The following is a 22,991-nucleotide window of genomic DNA, read 5'->3' as shown; positions in this document are numbered from 1 at the left end:
GGGCCCCATGATCCCCTATTGCCCGGGGGCCCCATGAGTTGTCAGTCTGCCCCTGGTATTACCACACATCCAGTGGGCTGACAGATTAGGGACATTTGTTTTGAGCCAACTTGGCCCAAACTAGCTAAAGGTTCACATTGTATACCCGGCGTATAAGACGATCCCCGATTTTTGGGGTAGTTTTTTAAGTATAAAAAGTCATCTCATATTTCCCGGAAAATACGGTATCTATATAGAATAACAGAGGAAAATTTAACACCTGTGAGATTTGGTTGTGGTGTCTGTGATCCTTAGCATGGAGCAGTTGGCCCCATGGATAGATGCTGAAGCTCTGTAAAACCTTCTGATTTGGATGTCAAAATTAAAGCAGAACTCAATTGTATCTGAGCACCACAAACTGAAAACACTATTAATTTCCTTTTTAACTTTCAAAGCAAACTCATCCATCCATTCATGTCTCCATTCTTTATTTTGTTTTGAAATCACTTTGAAAAACACGCATAGCATTTCTGGTCATGGCCATCTTGAGTAAGGGCAGATGATTCATGCAGTATTTACTTTCTGGAATCCATGTACCCTTAGCTCAGGCATGCAGGCATGAAGTGTGTTTAGCTGACAAAGCCCTTCCTCCCTTCTTGAAGACTCCTGGGATGTATGACATCATTTTGTCCTAGCCCAGAAACCAGGAAGCAACTGAAAAAATGTAAAAGAAAAAGTTTAAAACAAATAAACATAATAGACATTCCTGTCTCTTTACTAATGCCAGCAACATAAGGATTAAAAATAGTTAAAGTGGTTGTAAACCTTGGAGGGCACATGTATTGAATGCACATACTGTATATGAAATATTGCTTTTATAATTTATTGTAGGTCTGTGTGTGCATAATATATACTATATATAAAGGAAAAAATATATATGTATACAGTGGGTATAAAAAGTCTACACATGTTAAAATGTCAGGTTTCTGTGATGTAAAAAAATGAAACAAAGATAAATCAATTCAGAACTTTTTCCACCTTTAGCTACTTCAATACTGGCACTTTTACCCCCTTCCTGCCCAGGCCAATTTTCAGCTTTCAGGGTTGTTGCACTTTGAATAACAATTGTGCAGTCATGCATCACTGTACCCATAAAAAATTTTATATATTTTTTCACACAAATAGAGCTTTCTTTTAGTGGCATTTAATCACCAGTGAGGTTTTTTATTTTTTGCTAAATAAACAAAAAAACCTGAAACGTTTGGAAAAAAACGCATGGTCCACAAACCATGGTATATATATCTGACAATCGATCAATCCTGATATACTGATGGCCCATCTCATTTTTTGAGGCCCGAAAAAGCAAGGATAGTACAAATACCCCCCAAATTACCCATTTTTGGAAAATAGACAGTCCAAGGTATTTAGTAAGAGGCATGGTGAGTTTTTTGGAGGTTGTAATATGATACAATTTTTTGGAAAATGTAGAAATGTAAAACATTTTTACATGATACAGATGGGCTGTGATTGGCCCTGTCTGTTCCATGTGACTACTTTGCAATCACAGCTAACAACACAATTGTATACAATGGATGGCATGAGAGGAAGCCATCTTTTGTATACAATTGACATGTGATCTGCTGTGATTGGTCACAGCGGTCACATGACACTGGCAATGGGTAGTGATATGTCATTGGCTGTGTCCCGTGGACACAGCCGGTGACAGATCGCGCCGCTGCACAACCCCATGGCTGCATGAGTGGCTCATTTGACAGGACGTCATATGATGCCCAGTCACAACGAGGAATGTCCCTCCCCGCCATCAATCTACTATAGGCCAAGTGGGAAGGTGTTAATGTGACCTATAAACTGTACAACTCAGTTGAACAACAAACTGAAATCTTTTAGGTGGAGGGAAGTAAAAATAAAAAACTAAAATAATATGGTTGCATAAGTGTGCACACCCTTAAGCTAATACTTTGTTAAATTACCTTTGAGTCTTTTGGGGTATGAGTCTATCAGCGTGGCACATCTTAGCAATATTTGCCCACTCTTCCTTGTAAAAACCCTCCAAATCTGTCAGATAATGAGGGCATCTCTTGTGCACAGCCCTCTTCAGATCACCCCACAGATTCAGGTCTGGGCTCTGGCTGGGCCATTTCAAAACTTTAATCTTCTTCTGGTGAAGCCATTCCTTTGTTGATTTGGATGTATGCTTTGGGGCGTTGTCATGCTGAAAGATGAAGTTCCTCTTCATGTTCAGCTTTCTAGCAGAAGCCTGAAGGTTTTGTGCCAATATTGACAGGTATTCGGACCTGTTCATAATTCCTTCTATTTTGACTAAGGCCCCAGTTCCAGCTGAAGAAAACAGCCCCAAAGCATGATGCTGCCACCACCATGCTTCACTGTGGGTATGGTGTTCTTTTGGTGATGTGCAGTGTTGTTTTTGCACCAAACATATCTTTTGGAATTATGGCCAAAAAGTTCAACCTTGGTTTCATCAGACCATAATACATTTTCCCACATGCTTTTGGGACACTTCAGGTGTGTTTTTGCAGACTTCAGCTGGGCTTGTATGTTTTTCTTCATATGAAAAGGCTTCCATCTTGCCACTCTACCCCATAGCCCAGACATATGAAGAATATGTGAGATTGTTGTCACATGTAACACACAGCCAGTACTTGCCAGATATTCCTGCAACTACTTTATTGTTGCTGTAGGCCTTTTGGCAGCCTCCCAGACAAGTTTTCTTCTCGTCTTTTCATCAATTTTCGAGTGGTGTCCAGTTCTTGGTAATGTCACTGTTGCGCCATATTTTCTCCACTTGATGATGACTGTCTTCACTGTGTTCCATGGTATATCTAATGCCTTGGAAATTCTTTTATACCCTTCTCCTGACTGATACCTGTTAACAATGAGATCCCTCTGATGCTTTGGAAATTCTCTGTGGACCATTGCTTTTGCTGTAGGATGCAACTAAAAAAATGTCAGGAAAGACCTACTAGAACAGCTGAACTTTATATGGCGTTAATCAGAGGCACTTTAAATGATGGCACTGACTGCTATTTAACTTGATTTTGAGTATGATTGCTTAATTATGAACACAGCTATATCCCAGATATAAGAGGGTGTGCACACTTATGCAACCACATTATTTTAGTTTTTTATGTTTATTCCCCCCCCTAATAGATTTCAGTTTGTTTTTCAATTGGTTTGGACAGCGTATATGTTACATTAAAGGTGGAAAAAGTTCTGAGATGATTTATCTTTGTCTCATTTTTTTACATCACAGAAACCTGACATTTTAACAGGGGTGTGTAGACTTTTTATATCCACTGTATATACACTACTCAAAAAAATTAAATGAACATTTTTAATCAGAGTATAGCGTCAAGTCAATTAAACTCCTGGGATATTGATCTGACCAGTTAAGTAGCAGAGGTTGTTGTTAATCTGTTTCAGCTGCTTTGGTGTTAATGACATTTACAACAGGTGCACTAGATGGGCAACAATGAGATGACCCTCACAACAGGAATGGTTTTACAGGTAGAGGCCACTGACCTTTTTATCCCTACTCATCTTTTCTGACTGTTTTTCACTAGTTTTGCATTTGGCTAGGGTCAGTGTCACTACTTGTAGCATGAGGCGATACCTGGACCCTACAGAGGTTGCACAGGTAGTCCAACTCCTCCAGGATGGTACATCAATACATGTCATTGCCAGAAGGTTTGCTGTGTCTCCCACCACAGTCTCAAGAGGACGGAGGAGATTCTAGGAGACAGGCAGTCACTCTAGGAGAGCTGGACAGGGCCATAGAAGGTCCTTAACCCATCAGCAGGACCGATATCTGCTCCTTTGTGCAAGGAGGAACAGGATGAGCACTACCAGAGCCCTACAAAATGACCTCCAGCAGGTCACTAGTGTGAATGTCTCTGACCAAAAACTGGAAACAGACTTCATGAGGGTGGCCTGAGGGCCCGACTTCCTCTAGTGGGCTCTGTGCTCACTGCCTGGCACCATAGAGCTCGATTGGCATTTGCATTGAACACCAGAATTGGCAGGTCCGCCACTGGTGCCCTGTGCTTTTCACAGATGAAAGCAGGTTCACCCTGAGCACATGTGACAGACGTGAAAGGGTCTGGAGAAGCTGTGGAATTTCGAATTTTATGCTGCCTGTAACATTGTTCAGCATGACTGTTTTGGTGGTGGGTCAGTGATGTTCTGGGGAGACATATCCATGGAGGGACACACAGACCTCTACAGGCTAGACAATGGCACCCTGACTGCCATCAGGTATCGGGATGAAATCCTTGGACCTGTCAGGGCTCCAGGGTATGACCAGAGGTATGTGAACTGACGCAGGGAAACGCAGGCTTCAGATAAGTTATAAACAATATAATTTATTAAAGGCTAACAATACAAACATAAACGCAGTGCAATACTAAAACATAACACAGTGCAAACGAACCAAACCAAACCACCCACAGATAACAGTACATATAATGCAAGCGTCGTCAGGCAGGCCGGGTCAATATCAATCGGGCAGGTAGGTACAGGGGGTCAGGCAGAGAATGGTCGGGGTCACAAGCCAGGGATAAAACAGGAGAAGTCAGCAGAGGTCCGGATCAGGCAGGGTCAGCAACGAATCAGACAGAGACAGGGACAGGAACAGGAACAGGGACAGGGATGCAGGAACAAGATACAGGGCCCGGGAAAAACACACACCAAGGCAGAGACTGCAGGTCTGGCCATCCCTTAAATACACCTGCATAATCAACTTCAGGTGTTTGGCTGGCTGCAGGGTTGAGTCTCTGATTGCTGGGAGCACCCGCTGGCCAGCCCTGGTACTGCAGCCCACAAGGCAGGTGAGTCCCACCATTACTGGCAAGTCCATTCCTGACAGTACCCCCCCCTCAAGGATCGGCCTCAGGACGCTCCAAACAGTCCTAGCTGGGCAAAATGTTGCACCGCCCGGGTCTGGTAACTGGCGGGATATCAAAGACTGGCACATCGGGCAGGACTCCGGGCAGCGGCACACCGGGCAGGACTCCGGGCAGCGGCACACCGGGCAGGACTCCGGGCAGCGGCACACCGGGCAGGACTCCGGGCAGCGGCACACCGGGCAGAGGCACATCGCGCAGGACTCCGGGCAGCGGCACACCGGGCAGGACTCTGGGCAGCGGCACATCGGGCAGGACTCCGGGCAGCGGCACATCAGGCAGCGGCACACCGGGCAGGACTCCGGGCAGCGGCACACCGGGCAGGACTCCGGGCAGCGGCACACCGGCCAGGACTCCGGGCAGCGGCACACCGGGCAGAGGCACATCGAGCTGGACTCCGGGCAGAGGCACATCGGGCTGGACTCCGGGCAGCGGCACATCGGGCAGGACTCTGGGCAGCGGCACATCGGGCAGGACTCCGGGCAGCAGCACACTGGGCAGAGGCACATCGGGCAGGACTCCGGGCAGCGGCACATCGGGCAGGACTCCAGGCAGCGGCACATCGGGCAGGACTCCAGGCAGCGGCACATCGGGCAGGACTCCGGGCAGAGGCACATCGAGCTGGACACCGGATCACCAGGTGGAGCAGCAGGCACCGGGCCCCCAGGCGGGGCGGCGGGCGCCGGGCTCCCAGGAGGGGCGACAGGCATCGGGCCCCCAGGCGGAGCGACAGGCATCGGCCCCCAGGCGGGGCGACAGGCATCGGGCCCCCAGGCGGGGCGACAGGCATCGGGCCCCCAGGCGGGGCGGCAGGCGCCGGGCCCCCAGGCGGAGCGGCAGGCGCCGGGCCCCCAGGCAGGGCGACAGGCGCCGGGCCCCCAGGTGGAGTGACAGGCATCGGGCCCCCAGGCAGGGCGACAGGCATCGGGCCCCCAGGCGGGGCGGCAGGCGCCGGGCCCCCAGGCGGAGCGGCAGGCGCCGGGCCCCCAGGCAGGGCGACAGGCGCCGGGCCCCCAGGCGGAGTGACAGGCATCGGGCCCCCAGGCAGGGCGACAGGCATCGGGCCCCCAGGCGGAGCGGCAGGCGCCGGGCCCTCAGGCGGAGCAGCAGGCACCGGGCCCCCAGGAGGGGCAGCAGGCACCGGGCCCCCAGGAGGAGCGACGAGCGCCGGGCCCCCAGACGGAGCGGCGGGCGGCGGGCCCCCAGGCGGAGCGGCGGGCACCGGGCCCCCAGGCGGAGCGGCGGGCACCGGGTCATCAGGCACGACAACGGGCATCGGGTCACCAGGCATCAGGTCATTTGGCTCGCCAGCGGGCACAGCGTTATCTGGCAGGGCAGTGGGCACCGAGTCACCAGGCACGACAGTGGGTTCCGAGTCAACTGGCATGACCACGGGCACTGGGTCAGACATTGGATCGTCTGGCTCGACAGTGGGCATCGGATCACCAGGCATCAGGTCATTTGGCTCGACAGCAGGCACCGCGTCATCTGGCAAGGCAGTGGGCACCAAGTCACCAGGCACGACAGTGGGCTCTGAGTCAATTGGCACGACAGCGGGCACCGGGTCATCAGGTACCGGATCGTCTGGATCGACAGCGGGCACCGGGTCATCTGGCATTGGATCGTCTGGCTTGACAGTGGGCATCGGGTCACCAGGCATGACAGCGGGCACTGGGTCACCAGGCATCAGGTCACTTGGCTCGCCAGCGGGCACCGCGTCATCTGGCAAGGCAGTGGGCACCAAGTCGCCAGGCACGACAGTGGGCTCCGAGTCAACTGGCATGACCGCGGGCACTGGGTCAGACATTGGATCGTCTGGCCCGACAGCGGGCATCGGGTCACCAGGCATGACAGCGGGCACTGGGTCATCAGGCATTGGATCATCTGGCTCGACAGCGGGCATCGGGTCACCAGGCATGACAGTGGGTACTGGGTCATCAGGTACCGGATCGTCTGGATCGACAGCGGGCATCGAGTCAACTGGGCTAATGGAATCATCAGGCTGGATCAGTTCATCAGGCTGGGTAGAAACATCATGCTGGGTAGAGGCATCAGGCTGAATGGAGGCATCAGGCTGAATGGAGGCATCAGGCTGAATGGAGGCATCAGGCTGGGTAGAGACATCAGGCTGGGTAGAGGCATCAGGTTGAATTGTGGGCGCCGAGGCACCAGACTGCACCACGGAAGACGGGTTCTCAGATGGGAGGCTGACCGGTTTGGATACTGGCAGGATGGTATTGGTTGGAAAGAACTTTTGCCTTTTCCTGGTTTTAGTTACCGGAGCACCGTAAGTAAGCGCAGGTTTGTAAACGGATGGAGCAGCTGGACACAGAGAAGAGCTGGAGGATGGAACAGGGGAGGAAACAGTTGCTACAGAGGGCTTCTTTACAGGGTTAAAGGCAGGATAGGTGCAGCGAGTGGGAACAGGGTACTGACATGCGGTAGATATCAGGGTATACTGGGCTGTAACTGGAGGTGCTGTTGGGAATGCAGGAATAGAGCTTTGAAGAAATAGATTAGAAGCAGGACTGGGTTTTTGCAAACTGACTGAGGCTGGGTGCAACAAGTCTGACCATGTCTGCAGTATGGGTTGAACAAAGCTCAGCTTACACAAAGCCTGTCTGACCAAAGACTACACTGCGTTTATACAATCTCTTAGTACCTGTTGTGAACATGCAGAATAACGCTCCAGAAAGTAATCCACATCATCCTCTAATAACCATACCAGGGACTCTACCTGGTCGGCACTAAATGGGGGCAAAAATTCATCCCTGCATTCGGGGGTACCAGATGAAACCAACTCAGCACAAACCTGAATCAATGGCTGCACCTCAGAGAACTCTGTGCCCTGATCTACTAGAACATGAGCGATCCGTATACATTCTAGCAGTTCATCCCGGGGATACTCCTTCAGAGTTTGATAAGCATACTCTCTGTCATCAAACACTAGCAGAGATAAATACACAACCTCATCCAGATCCATCCTTCCCAGCAACAAGCCAAGATGGCTTCCCTGTGCAGCCACTTCTGGTCAGGATTGGCCTTGGTGTAATGTCAGGGCTCCAGGGTATGACCAGAGGTATGTGAACTGACGCAGGGAAACGCAGGCTTCAGATAAGTTATAAACAATATAATTTATTAAAGACTAACAATACAAACATAAACGCAGTGCAATACTAAAACATAACACAGTGCAAACGAACCAAACCAAACCACCCACAGATAACAGTACATACAATGCAAGCGTCGTCAGGCAGGCCGGGTCAATAACAATCGGGCAGGTAGGTACAGGGGGTCAGGCAGAGAATGGTCGGGGTTACAAGCCAGAGATAAAACAGGAGAAGTCAGCAGAGGTCCGGATCAGGCAGGGTCAGCAACGAATCAGACAGAGACAGGAACAGGGACAGGGACAGGGATGCAGGAACAAGATACAGGGCCCGGGAAAAACACACACCAAGGCAGAGACTGCAGGTCTGGCCATCCCTTAAATACACCTGCATAATCAACTTCAGGTGTTTGGCTGGCTGCAGGGTTGAGTCTCTGATTGCTGGGAGCACCCGCTGGCCAGCCCTGGTACTGCAGCCCACAAGGCAGGTGAGTCCCACCATTACTGGCAAGTCCATTCCTGACAGGACCCATTGTCAGACCCTATGCTGGTGCAGTGGGCCCTGGGTTCCTCCTGGTGCAGGACATTGCAAAGGCCTCATGAAGCGAGAGTATGCAGGCAGTTCCTGAAGGATGCAGTAATTGATAACATTGAATGGCCCCTACGCTTGCTTGACCTAAATCCAATAGAACACCTCTGGGATATCATGTTTCGTTCCATCCGATAACGCCAGGTTGCCCCTCAGACTGTCCAGGAGTTCAGTGATGCCCTGGTCCAGATCTAGGAGGAAATACCCCAGGACACCATCCGTCGTCTCATTAGGAGCATGCTCTGACATTGTCAGGCATGCATACAATCATGTGGGGGCCATACAGACTACTGAGCACCATTTTGAGTTGCTGCAATGAAATTTCAGCAAAATGGACTAGCCTGCTGCATCATTTTTTCACTTTGATTTTCAGGGTGTCTTTGAATTCAGTCCTCTTTAGGTTGATAATTTGTAAGCCCTTATCCCTATGACTATGTGCAATGCACGAAACGCGTCAGAGGGACAACAGCAACTGGACATCTAACCACAGCATACCCTGAATACATGGTCAGTAACTTTTTGGAACTTTTTGAAAGTTTGTTTTTTACCATTGCACCTATTATCCTTGAATAAAAGGTACCTTAAGCAATATCACACTATGTGGTCTCTCATTGGGCACTCTGTGTGAGTGTCATCATTCGCAGTGCCCTTTTGGAGGATAGATGACCCTGAAGGTGATACCTGGTAGCGGTTTCTGGTGACCTTTTCTGTGGAGCTGGGATAGTGATTCCTATGGTAACCTGACCCGAGATCTGATGACCTTTCTATAACCTGATGACGCAGGATTTTATATTGTGCATTTTAAACGCACATCTGGTGAGTGCGTTTTTTACCCATTCGTGTGGCTTGCACTTGTTGTCACTCCCGGATCAGGACGTCCACACACTTTGGAATTGTGATCTCTGATTGATCCACACGATTATTATTTTGAACTATATATCACGATTAATCACCTTAAGGTGATATCACCTATCCACATTCATTTGTAATTGCATGGCAATATGTTTATCAATATGTATTACTGTCTAGCGCTGCACCAACTTATTTGAACATATACTATTGGAGGTTTTCTTTTGGTCGCCTTTCGGTGTATCAGCTGCTTATTTATTTGAATACATATACATATATGTGTGTATGTATGTGTGTATATATGTATTTACATATATATATATACACCTTTTGTTGTTCTTTTGGTAGCGCTCACTAAAATCTCTTTTATTGCATAAATTATTATGTTTTTATTTTTCCCATTTTTGGAGGATATTAATTTGCGCTTCCCTATTTGAGTATATGAATTTTTTGTGTATAGAGTGGAAGGTAGCAGATTTTAATTTACTTTAGAAATATATATTTTTGGCGCAGTGTATTCAGTTATCCAGTTTACTTTAGAACTACCTGAACCTAATGCAGGTAAACATTTGTACCTGTTGCGATAACATTACCAACACCAGCGACAAATTGAGGTAGTTCTAACTACTTCCACTTTAAAAACTCATTGCTATGACAGATTCTTAAAAAAAATACCGCCACTTACAAATTAGGAAACTGGCAACAATTAAGGCCAGCTCTGAGCTAGCGTAAAGTATGTATTCAGAGCAGGGTATGGCTGAGCCATGTATCTGACAGCTTCCCGCATAGGGCTCTATCCCTGGCCCCATTCAGCTGTCAGGCGGGAGACTCCATAGTCGAAAGACAAATGTAAGCAAAGGGGCCAGGGATACTGATGATGTCATTACCCAAATATGGCAATGGCCAAGTTTGGAAAATGACTTGTGTCACTGGGTGGAAGGAGTCTGATGGGGAGCTGAGCAACTATTTACCCAGAAGGTCTGCCTTAACTTTGACAGCGCATGGTGGTGGGTGGAACTGAAAACTGCTATTGGACTGAATATGCACTATGGATTCAACCACTGTCAGGCGTGGTCAAGCAGACCTCTTGGTGAACCAGTTTTATGGTTCTTTATTAAGCTTCTCCACAGCACTACACAACCCTTCTGCCATGCACCTCTCAGTGTGACGGGTACAGTGGCTGGGGAGGGAGGAAAAAGCATACAGTATAGAAGAGAGTCTTGTGAATGATGGAATGACACACATAGGAGACCCCTATGAGTAAGCCAGGATATGATGAAACGAGTCAGTGCGTGATGGTGCGGCAGACCAGAAGTGCCGTAGATCCATAACTGGAAGTGATGTGACAGCGTTCTGTTAGACAGTTCCGGAGGTGGAGAGAGCACCATGCGGTATCTGCTTGTCACAAAGACATATCATTTGGGCATGTTGATGTTTTTAATGTTAGAAGTGTATTACTTTAAGCAAATAAAGCCATTTATCTTGGGTAATATACTATTGGAGCGGATATTTTTCTTCTCTTTTCATGGTATGGTGGAGTGGAGTTTTTGAATTATCCTGGCAACCAATCATTGAGTGGGCTATTCTTGGAGGAACCTCCTGGTCTAATTAATGGATATCCTCTTTAGAGATGAGCGAATTTCTCAAAAATTCGATTCGGCTGATTCGGCGAATTCCAGTGTGAAATTCGATTCGATGCGAATTTCTTCGCTACGAAGATGACTTATAAAAAGGGTTTCTAGGCTTCAGAGAGCCTTTAAATTAGTGCAGAACACTGTACCTTTAATTTAAATGCCCTTGGAGATGAGGAAAGAGAAGGAGAAGGAGAAGGATGAGAAGAAGGAGAAGGAGAAGGATGAGAAGAAGGAGAAGGAGAAGGATGAGAAGAAGGAGAAGGAGAAGGATGAGAAGAAGGAGAAGGAGAAGGATGAGAAAAAGGAGAAGGAGAAGGATGAGGAGAAGGAGAAGGATGAGAAGAAGGAGAAGGATGAGAAGAAGGAGAAGGAGAAGGATGAGAAGAAGGAGAAGGATGAGAAGAAGGAGAAGGAGAAGGATGAGAAGATGGAGAAGGAGAAGGATGAGAAGAAGGAGAAGGAGAAGGATGAGAAGAAGGAGAAGGAGAAGGATGAGAAGAAGGAGAAGGAGAAGGATGAGAAGAAGGAGAAGGATGAGAAGAAGGAGAAGGAGAAGGATGAGAAGAAGGAGAAGGAGAAGGATGAGAAGAAGGAGAAGGATGAGAAGAAGGAGAAGGAGAAGGATGAGAAGAAGGAGAAGGAGAAGGATGAGAAGAAGGAGAAGGATGAGAAGAAGGAGAAGGATGAGAAGAAGGATGAGAAGAAGGATGAGAAGAAGGATGAGAAGAAGGAGAAGGATGAGAAGAAGGACAGTTCTGTGACAGTTTCTGTCTATTTCTGACAGTTCTGGGACATTCACTCCATACAGCTGTTTCAACCGCTGTATGGAGGGAATGTCATGGAACTGTCAGAGTCCCAGAACTGTCATTAATAGTCTATTTCTGACAGTTCCATGACATTCCCTCCATACAGCGGTTGAAACAGCTGTATGGAGTGATTGTCCCAGAACTGTCAGAAATAGTCTATTTCTGACAGTTCTGGGACATTCACTCCATACAGCTGTTTCAACCGCTGTATGGAGGGAATGTCATGGAACTGTCAGAGTCCCAGAACTGTCATTAATAGTCTATTTCTGACAGTTCCATGACATTCCCTCCATACAGCGGTTGAAACAGCTGTATGGAGTGAATGTCCCAGAACTGTCAGAAATAGACTATTTATGACAGTTCTGGGACATTCACTCCATACAGCGGTTGAAACATTGTATCTATTTTTTTCCATAAATGACATTCTGCAGATACACTTAGAGGAGCGCTGCAGATACACTTTTTGCCGGCTTGGAATTATTCTTATTTTCATCCTACTTCTTCTTTTTCTTCTTATGAGGATGAGGATGAGGATGAAGAAGAAGAAGTAGGATGAAAATAAGATTAATTCCAAGCCGGCAAAAAGTGTATCTGCAGCGCTCCTCTAAGTGTATTTGCAGAATGTCATTTATGGAAAAAAATAGATACAATGTTTCAACCGCTGTATGGAAGGACAGTCCCAGAACTGTCAGAAATAGTCTATTTCTGACAGTTCTGGGACATTCACTCCATACAGCTGTTTCAGAAATAGACTATTAATGACAGTTCTGGGACTGTCCTTCCATACAGCGGTTGAAACATTGTATCTATTTGTTTCCATAAATGGATCCATTTATGGAAACAAATAGATACAATGTTTCAACCGCTGTATGGAAGGACAGTCCCAGAACTGTCATTAATAGTCTATTTCTGACAGTTCTATGACATTCCCTCCATACAGCGGTTGAAACAGCTGTATGGAGTGAATGTCCCAGAACTGTCAGAAATAGACTATTTCTGACAGTTCTGGGACTGTCCTTCCATACAGCGGTTGAAACATTGTATGTATTTGTTTCCATAAATGGATCCATTTATGGAAACAAATACATACAATGTTTCAACCGCTGTATGGAAGGACAGTCCCAGAACTGTCATTAATAGTCTATTTCTGACAGTTCCATGACATTCCCTCCATACAGCGGTTGAAACAGCTGTATGGAGTGATTGTCCCAGAACTGTCAGAAATAGTCTATTTCTGACAGTTCTGGGACATTCACTCCATACAGCTGTTTCAACCGCTGTATGGAGGGAATGTCATGGAACTGTCAGAAATAGACTATTAATGACAGTTCTGGGACTGTCCTTCCATACAGCGGTTGAAACATTGTATGTATTTGTTTCCATAAATGGATCCATTTATGGAAACAAATACATACAATGTTTCAACCACTGTATGGAAGGACAGTCCCAGAACTGTCATTAATAGTCTATTTCTGACAGTTCTATGACATTCCCTCCATACAGCGGTTGAAACAGCTGTATGGAGTGAATGTCCCAGAACTGTCAGAAATAGACTATTTCTGACAGTTCTGGGACTGTCCTTCCATACAGCGGTTGAAACATTGTATCTATTTTTTTCCATAAATGACATTCTGCAAATACACTTAGAGGAGCGCTGCAGATACACTTTTTGCCGGCTTGGAATTAATCTTATTTTCATCCTACTTCTTCTTCTTCATCCTCATCCTCATAAGAAGAAAAAGAAGAAGTAGGATGAAAATAAGAATAATTCCAAGCCGGCAAAAAGTGTATCTGCAGCGCTCCTCTAAGTGTATCTGCAGAATGTCATTTATGGAAAAAAATAGATACAATGTTTCAACCGCTGTATGGAGTGAATGTCCCAGAACTGTCATAAATAGTCTATTTCTGACAGTTCTGGGACATTCACTCCATACAGCTGTTTCAACCGCTGTATGGAGGGAATGTCATAGAACTGTCAGAAATAGACTATTAATGACAGTTCTGGGACTGTCCTTCCATACAGCGGTTGAAACATTGTATCTATTTGTTTCCATAAATGGATCCATTTCTATGACAGTTCTATGACATTCCCTCCATACAGCGGTTGAAACAGCTGTATGGAGTGAATGTCCTAGAACTGTCAGAAATAGACTATTTCTGACAGTTCTGGGACTGTCCTTCCATACAGCGGTTGAAACATTGTATGTATTTGTTTCCATAAATGGATCCATTTATGGAAACAAATACATACAATGTTTCAACCGCTGTATGGAAGGACAGTCCCAGAACTGTCATTAATAGTCTATTTCTGACAGTTCCATGACATTCCCTCCATACAGCGGTTGAAACAGCTGTATGGAGTGATTGTCCCAGAACTGTCAGAAATAGTCTATTTCTGACAGTTCTGGGACATTCACTCCATACAGCTGTTTCAACCGCTGTATGACATTCCCTCCATACAGCGGTTGAAACAGCTGTATGGAGTGATTGTCCCAGAACTGTCAGAAATAGTCTATTTCTGACAGTTCTGGGACATTCACTCCATACAGCTGTTTCAACCGCTGTATGGAGGGAATGTCATGGAACTGTCAGAAATAGACTATTAATGACAGTTCTGGGACTGTCCTTCCATACAGCGGTTGAAACATTGTATGTATTTGTTTCCATAAATGGATCCATTTATGGAAACAAATACATACAATGTTTCAACCGCTGTATGGAAGGACAGTCCCAGAACTGTCATTAATAGTCTATTTCTGACAGTTCCATGACATTCCCTCCATACAGCGGTTGAAACAGCTGTATGGAGTGATTGTCCCAGAACTGTCAGAAATAGTCTATTTCTGACAGTTCTGGGACATTCACTCCATACAGCTGTTTCAACCGCTGTATGGAGGGTATGTCATGGAACTGTCAGAAATAGACTATTAATGACAGTTCTGGGACTGTCCTTCCATACAGCGGTTGAAACATTGTATGTATTTGTTTCCATAAATGGATCCATTTAAATGGATCCACTCCTCTAAGTGTATCTGCAGAATAGAGGAACTCTGCACATACACTTTTTGCCGGCTTGGAATTATTCTTATTTTCATCCTACTGCTTCTTCTTCTTCTTCATCCTCATCCTCATCCTCAGAAGAAGAGGATGAGGATGAGGATGAAGAAGAAGAAGAAGAAGAAGAAGTAGGATGAAAAGAAGAATAATTCCAAGCCGGCAAAAAGTGTATGTGCAGAGTTCCTCTATTTCTGACAGTTCTCTCACAGCTTCTTCACATGAACAGTGGTTGAAACATCTGTATCCTAAATGTAAACTAATAGATACAATGTTTCAACCGCTAAACATGTGTTCCTTCTGTCAGAGAACTGTCAGAAATAGCGGAGCTCACTGCAGGGACACTTTTGCCGGCTGATCGGGAAATGTTCGATTCGCGCACCCGAAGTAGGCAAAATTTCGGTTTCGCCGCGAATATTTCCTGAAATTCGACTCGAATTCCGGTTCGCCTGGTTCGATTCGCTCATCTCTAATCCTCTTGATTATGCTTTAACAAAGGCAATATCTGGTGAGTGCACACCTGAGTGGGGGTGCACGGTGAGCACAGCACAAGGTTTCAACACTTCAAAGTTTTCTTCATCACATGAAATTATTTCAGCACTGAACTTTAATTTCTTCTTTATCACTTTTTTTATCACTGGTCTTTTTTTTGAGTTTATATATATATATATATATATATATATTAATATTAAAGTCACGGGATTTGTGTAATATCACATCATGTGTCATATTTATTAAGTTGTTTATTTATTTTTATTTATGTATTTTTTGTTACAGAAATAATGGTGAAGTCAAAGAATGATACATAATATATGAGTGATAATTGATGTTTGATGATAGCATTATGAAGTGTATGCGCCGCTTGTATTCACTAAAATAGGAGTAATACTAATATGAATAAGTATGACTTTTTTTAATAATAGATCAATATAATAATAATTTAAAAATAATAATTGTGTTCTGAGAACTTATGCACGCTCTTGCATATCAGATCAATAATCCTGTGATGCGTTCAGACCCATAAAATCAAAATAGGAAATTCTGCTTCCCAGGCTGGTACTTTGCAATCTTTTATTCAATATCACAGATGATGTATTTATGTTAAATAACTTTTCACATGTTTGAATATTTTTTTTTTACAAAGAGAAAAAACTTCTCTGAGAACAAAACATTCTCTTGTCTGTGTTCATACTTAATTTGTATTTTAGACACAAAACTGTTATAGCCTTGAAGCAGCAAAGTGAATGTATAGGGAAAATTCTTGATAACAACACTTGCAGCAAGGTTACGTGGCTTACTAGCACCATCTACTGAGCAATTGAGCAATTTATTCTGCCACATTTATTTCAGTGTTAAAACTTTTGTGGGTGACAACTCTTTCTTCTATCACCAACTTACAATCTGTTAAAAGGACATAAACAGCTCTTAGGTCTCATGACGCCCTCCTTTACAATACATAAATATAATTAATCCTTGAATATATATATATATGCACACACACACACGCACATATTATTATTATTATTATTATACAGTATTTATACATATACACACACACACTCAGGGGCGGACTGACAACTCATGGGGCCCCCTGTTCCCCCGCCTACACTCAAGCCACACCCACACAACACCCTACCTACATATTGCAGCTCAGCTGCATAGAAGGGGCATTTAAATATTTACTGCAGCAAAGTCTGCATGAATGTTCCCGGCTGCTTTCTGTAGAAGCCACTGGGCACTTCCAGGTTTAAAGATGGCTGCCATGTGGGGGAAGTGAAAGAGAGAGGGGAGTGAGAGGGTGAAAAAGAGGAGGGGTGTGAGAGAGAGAGACAGTGGAGGAGGAGTGAGAAAGAGAGGAAGGGATGAGATTGGAGGGGTGTGTTTTAAATTGCACTAAAAATTGGGCATGGCTTAAAAGGGGTGTGGTTAAATAGTGTCTGAGATGACTTATATAGTGCAGAATGAGGTAATGTTAAATAGGGAATGTACAGTGTGGTGTGTATGACAGTGGGTAGTATGTACAGGGAGAGGAGTGCGGAGTGTATGGCTGTATGGTAGTATGTGTACGATGGTGTCAGTAGGTGGTGTCAGTAGTTCTTTATTTTTATTAGTATTTTATTTTTTACAATTTATGATTTTTTTTACAAATTAGTGTTTTATTATTTTTATCATTTTTTTTTCAAAATGCTTTTGGGTGGCCAGTGTATGGTGTCAGTAGAGCAATGGTGTGGGTGTCAGAATTTTTACATTTTTATAATCTAATTTTTAATAATTTTTTACAATTTATTTCTGTATTATTTTTTTCACAATGATTTTGTGGGGGCAGTGGACAGTGTCAGCAGGGAGTGAACAGGGAGCACTAGTATATGTTGGGCTGTCATTAGATTGGGATGAATAAACAGAACCTGTACCCCCTTATATCAGAAGGAAGGGAATGGATGGAGGGAAGTAAGGAAGGAAGAAAGAAAAGGGAGGGAATGGATGGAGGAAGACAGGGGAGGGAAGGAAGGATGGGTGGGAGGAAAGAATGAAGGGAGGAAGGAAGAAAAGGGAGGGAGGGAATGGATGGGGGAAGGAAGGAATGAAGGAAGGAAAGAAATAAAATGGATGGAGGAAGGAATGAAGGAAAAGGAAGGAAGGGAGGGAGGGAGGGAGGGAGGGAGGGAGGGAGGAAGGAAGGAAGGAAGGAAGGAAGGAAGGAAGGAAGGAAGGAAGGAAGGAAGGAAGGAAGGAAGGAAGGAAGGAAGGAAGGAAGGAAGGAAGGAAGGAAGAAAGGAAGGAAGGAAGGAAAAGGGAGAGAGGGAATAGATGAAAAAAGAGGAGGGAAGGAAGGAGGGGTGGGAGGAAAGAATGAAGGGAGGGGATGGAGGAAGGAAGGGAAAGAAGAAAAGGGAGGGGGGAATGGATGGAGGAAGGAATGAAGGAAAAGGAGGGAAGGGAGGAAGTTAGGGAGGGAGGGAAGGAAGAAAGGGGAGGAAGGAAGAAAGGGGAGGAAGGAAGGAAGGAAGGAAGGAAGGAAGGAAGGAAGGAAGGAAGGAGAGGGAGGGAATAAATGGAGGGAGGAAGAAATGGGAGGGAAGGAAGGGTGGGAAGAAAGACTGAAGGGAGGGGATGGAGGAAAGAAGGAAAGGATGAAAAGGGATAGAGGAAATGGATGGAGGAAGGAAGGAATGAAGGAAGGAAAGAAAATAGATGGACAAAGTAATGAAGGTAAAGGAGGGAAGGAAGGGAGGAAGGAAGGAAGGAAGGGGATGGAGGAAGAAAGAAAAGGAGGGGAGGGAATGGATGGAGGAAGGAAGGAAAGGAAGTAAAAAAAGGGAGAGAGGGAATGGATGGAGGAATGAAGGAATGAAGGAGGGTGAGGGAAGGAAAGAAGGAAGGAAGGGAGGAAGGAAGGAAATGAAAGGAGGGGAGGAAGGGAGGGAGGGAGGGAGGGAGGGAGAAAAGAATGAAGGAAGGGGATGGAGGAAGGAATAAAAGGGAGGGAATGGATGGAGGAAGGAATGGCAGGGAGGAAGGGATGAAGGAAGGGGAGGGAAAGAAGGAAGGAAGGAGGGGAGGGAGGGAGGAAGGAAGAAAAAGGAATGGATAGAGAAAAGAAGGAAGGGAAGAGAATGGAAGGAAGAAAAGGGAGGGAAGGAATGGATGGAGGAAGGAAGGGATTGTGGCAGGTGCAGCACTTGTAGTACCTTGTGCGCTGTGGCATCAGAAAAATTATGCAATTGCTGTTTCTTTGTTTGATTAGACTGACTTTACTCTGTAATTCCTCCAATGCCGCTCTATGGATGCAGTAGGTTTAAAGAGCACACCGAATACTTTAGTTAAATTCTTTAATAACTTCAGTCTTCTTCATATAACACTGCTTACAATGGCTTGTTTCATTTATTTTACAGTAGCTTATTTCTTTCATATTACAGTGGTTTGATTCGATAGCTTATCTCGATAGGTTCGATAGGTTATTTCGTTCTGTATATTTTGATAAATTCAATAGATTCGATAGATTCACTTGGATTCGATTATGATTACTCTACAGTGACTTGATTCGCTGGAACTACAAGTAAACACACACAACAGTTTTAACATACAGATCTACCTGCACTGGTAAACAGAGGAAACACAAGTGCATTAAATACCTATTTGGCCTTCTCTGCCTCCATGGAGCTTCTCTGATTGGAACTTTGTCTGTTTCCTCTTCTGTCTGGTGAGCATGTGTCTCTAGAAAATTCTAACAGGGAGTTTTACACAGGCATAAATGTGAAACTGGCTGGGATTGGTTAAGGCTCTGTACAGTGTGAGGCTGTCTGTGATTGGCTCACCTTATACTAACTCTTAAAGGCATATTTTCCTTTTCTGCTTCTGCTAACACAATGAATATATAAATGTCATATAACAATCAAAGACATAAATTACAGCAATGATTCTGCTTTTGACTTTAACATGTGCCCATATACACTGTACTGAGGTTATTGGCAGGTTTGGTATACACATATATGTGAACCATATTAGCAACCTAGGACTGGTCTTAGCTGGCCAGCTACAGGGATGAAGGAAGGAAAGAAAATAGATGGAGGAAGGAAAGAAGGAAGGAAGGAAGGAAGGAAGGAAGGAAGGAAGGAAGGAAAGAAAGAAAGAAAGAAAGAAAGAAAGAAAGAAAGAAAGAAAGAAAGAAAGAAAGAAAGAAAGAAAGAAAGAAAGAAAGAAAGAAAGAAAGAAAGAAAGAAAGAAAGAAAGAAAGAAAGAAAGAAAGAAAATGGATGGACAATGTAATGTAGGTAAAGGAGGGAAGGAAGGAAAGAGGGGAGGGAGGAGGGAAGGAAATGAAATGAGAGGAGGGAGGAAGGAAGAAAATGAAAGGCAGGGAGGGAGGAAAGAATGAAGGGAGGAGATATAAGAAGGAAGGAAGGAAGGAAGGAAGGAAGGAAGGGAGGGAGGGAATGGATGGAAGGAAGAAAAGGGAGGGAGGGAGGGAGGGAGGGAGGAAGGGAAGGAGGGAGGGAGGGAATGGATGGAGGAAGGAATGAATAAAGGGGAGGGAAGGAAGGAAGGGGAGGGAGGAAGGGAAGGGGAAGGAAGGAAGGAAAAAAGGAAGGAAGGAAGGGAAAGGAAAGGAAAGTGAAGGGAGGGGATGGTGGAAGGAAGAAAAGGGAGGGAGGGAGGGAGGGAATGGATGGAGGAATGAATGAAGGAAGGGAAGGAAGGAAGGAAGAAAGGTGAGGGAATAAGGGAAAGGAAGGGAAGGGAAGGAAGGGGACGGGAAGGAAAGGAAAGGAGGGAGGGGATGGTGGAAGGAAGAAAAGGGAGGGAGGGAATGGATGGAGGAAGGAAGGAAAGAATGAAGGAAAAAGAGGGAAGGAAGGAAATGAAAGGAGGGGAGGCAGGAAGGATGGAAATGAAAGGAGGGGAGGGAGAAAGAATGAAGGAAGGGAGGGGATAGAGGAAGGAATGAAGGTAAGGAAGAAAAGGGATGGAGGGAATTGAGGAAGGAAGGAAAGAAGACTATGGATTGAGGAAGGAATTAAGAAAACGGAGGGATGAAATGAAGGAAGGAAGGAAGGAAGGAAAGAAGGGGAGGGAGAGCGAAAGGAAAGGAGAGAGGGAGGGAGGGAGGGAAGGAAGGAAGGAAAGAATGGAGGGAGGGGATAGAGGAAGGGAAGGAAGGAAGGAAAGGATGGAGGAGATGGAGGGAGGAAGAAGGAAGGAAGGAAGGAAGGAAAGGGAGGGAGGAAGGAAGGAAGGAAGAAGGAGGAAGAAGGAAGGGAGAGGGAATGGATGAAGGAAAGAAGGGAGGGAAGGAATGGATGGAGGAAGGAAGGAATGAAGGAGGGGTGGGAAGGAGGAAGGAAGGAATGAAGGAAGGGAAGAAGGAATAAAGGAAATGAAAGGAGGGATGGGAGGAAAGAATGAAAGGAGGGGAGGGAGGAAAGAATAAAGGGAGGGGATGGAGGAAGGAAAAAAAGGGAGTGAGGGAGGGAATGGATGGAAGAAGGAAGGAATGGGATGGGAGAGAGGGAGGGAGAGATAGACAGAGAGAGGGGGAGGGAGAGAGAGGGAGAGAGGGGAGGGAGGGGGAGAGAGGGAGGGAGAGAGAGAGGGGTGAGGTAGAGTGTCAGGGAATGAGAAGATCGCCGCGGCGATCGAATCTACACATGCGTCGAATCCTGACAAAACATACAGGCAGGCGGGCACTATGACGGCGCCTGGCAAGCACTAGGACCCAGGAGCACCTGTCAGGAGTCAGGTGGGCTATTTAAACCTGGCTTTAGCAATGCTCAATTGCCCTATGGTCTTATCTGTGTTCCTGAGAGTAGATTGTTTGTTGCCAACCCTGCCTGACCCTGATTTTCTGTCCATCTCCTGTCCTGATCCCTGGCTTTGTCTGACCATTCTCCTGCTTAACCCAACACGTTCTGACCTCCTGTTGACAAACCCGGCTTGTGACCTGTTTATCCCTCTGCCTGCTGATTCTGTACTATACCACCACCAGCGTTACCAACCCGGCCCCACCATCAGGGGCCCTAATGAACAAGCAGGTCGGAGCTTAGATTCCGCGCCTTGTAGGATTCCGGTCTGTGGAGTGCTAGAGGGCTACCACGGTTTGATTCCTGACCGAACCATACGGCCATGTCAGAGTCTGGAGGAGGACCTTAACCCTGGAAAGAGATGTGCCAACATCTGGCGGCACTCACACGGGCAGTGAAGACCCTGGAAGAGGGATACAAGCACCTGGAGGGACAAGTCCAGAGCCTGGCCGCACCAGCACCCACAACTCCAGGCCCAGTGGGTACGCCTCCGGCCACGGGTGCAGCGGGGTCTGCAGTTGGAGGAGCATTTACCATCCCTCTGCCAGAGCCAAGAGTACCGTCCCCTGAGCGGTTCAGGGGGGACCGAAGGAAGTTCAGGGCCTTCCAAAATTCCTGCCAGTTGTACTTTGACCTGCAACCCCGGACTTTCTCTTCAGAATCAGTGAAGGTAGGATTGCCATATCCTTGCTGCAGGGTGAGCCATAGGGATGGGCTCATCGCCTAATGAAGGCCCACCACCCGCATTTAAGTACTGTCGCCACATTCTTTAAGGTGATGGCGCAATTGTACGATGACCCGCATCGAGCCGCCTCGGCTGAGGCGGCTCTCTAATTATTACAACAGGGATGCCGGGCAGCGGAGGACTATGCCGCCTGAGTTCTGGCAATGGAGTGGAGACACACAGTGGAATAATGCAGCTTTACGCCACCAGTTCGGGTTGGGACTGTCAGAACCACTGAAGGACGAGTTGGTAAGAACAGGAATTCCAGACTCCTTGGAAGGTTTAATCGATCGCGCCATACAGACCGATCGCCGACTGCGGGAAAGGAGACAGGAGAGGTCCAGCCAGGGGCAGAGAACTTCATGGATGATGCCTAGAGTACCTGTCATGCCAAGGGTCAGTGTCGGCAGTCGGAGCCCCATCCGAGAGGGCCGAGCCGATGCAACTCGGCCTGATGCGGCCTACTCTCTCTACTGAGGAACGACAGAGGCGTCGAGCCAATAACCTGTGTCTTTACTGCGGAGCAGTGGGTCATATGGTGCGTTCCTGTCCGGAGAAAGACTAAGTTCTCTGTTTTTTCTTCTAATATATCTGCTGTGTGTGCAGGCAACCCCACTCACTTGGCTGTACCTGTGTCTTTTCAGCTCCCCGGAGGAAGCACACAGGTGATGGCTATCATTGATTCCGGGGCCTGTAATTGCTTTGTCGACCTCGGTTTTGCTACCCAGCACCAGATACCATTGCTCGCCAAAGAACACAGGGTGAATAATTTTCTGGCGGACGGGTCTTGGATAAAATCGGGGACAGTAGACCGGGAGACCCCTCCTATACACACCACGGTGGTGGGTTATCACCAGGAGTTTCTCTGCTTGGACGCCATCACATCCCCCCAATTTCCAGTTATTTTGGGGCTCCCTTGGCTACGAGCTCACGACCCCCAAATTGACTGGAAGACCGGGTCGGTCCAGTTCCACTCACGATACTGTCGGGAACATTGTCTACCTAGGGCAT

The 22,991-nt window shown here is 46.3% G+C and overlaps 1 long non-coding RNA gene across 1 annotated transcript; it reads right to left on the bottom strand.

The window, feature by feature from the left end:
• Positions 1-446: 446 nt before the first annotated feature.
• On the bottom strand, positions 447-19,157 carry LOC149462109 (uncharacterized). Its single transcript, XR_016312716.1, has 2 exons — positions 19,091-19,157; positions 447-693 (listed from the first exon to the last, which is right to left on the bottom strand). It is a non-coding gene; the product is annotated as an uncharacterized LOC149462109 (long non-coding RNA).
• Between the last annotated feature and the right edge of the window lie 3,834 nt (positions 19,158-22,991).

This window comes from Staurois parvus, unplaced genomic scaffold (assembly GCF_062004578.1).
Source record: "Staurois parvus isolate SC_StPar_1 unplaced genomic scaffold, SC_StPar_1.0 ptg000186l, whole genome shotgun sequence".
In the NCBI taxonomy this organism is placed as follows: Eukaryota; Metazoa; Chordata; class Amphibia; order Anura; family Ranidae; genus Staurois; species Staurois parvus.
This window is presented reverse-complemented; position numbering and strand designations above follow the sequence as displayed.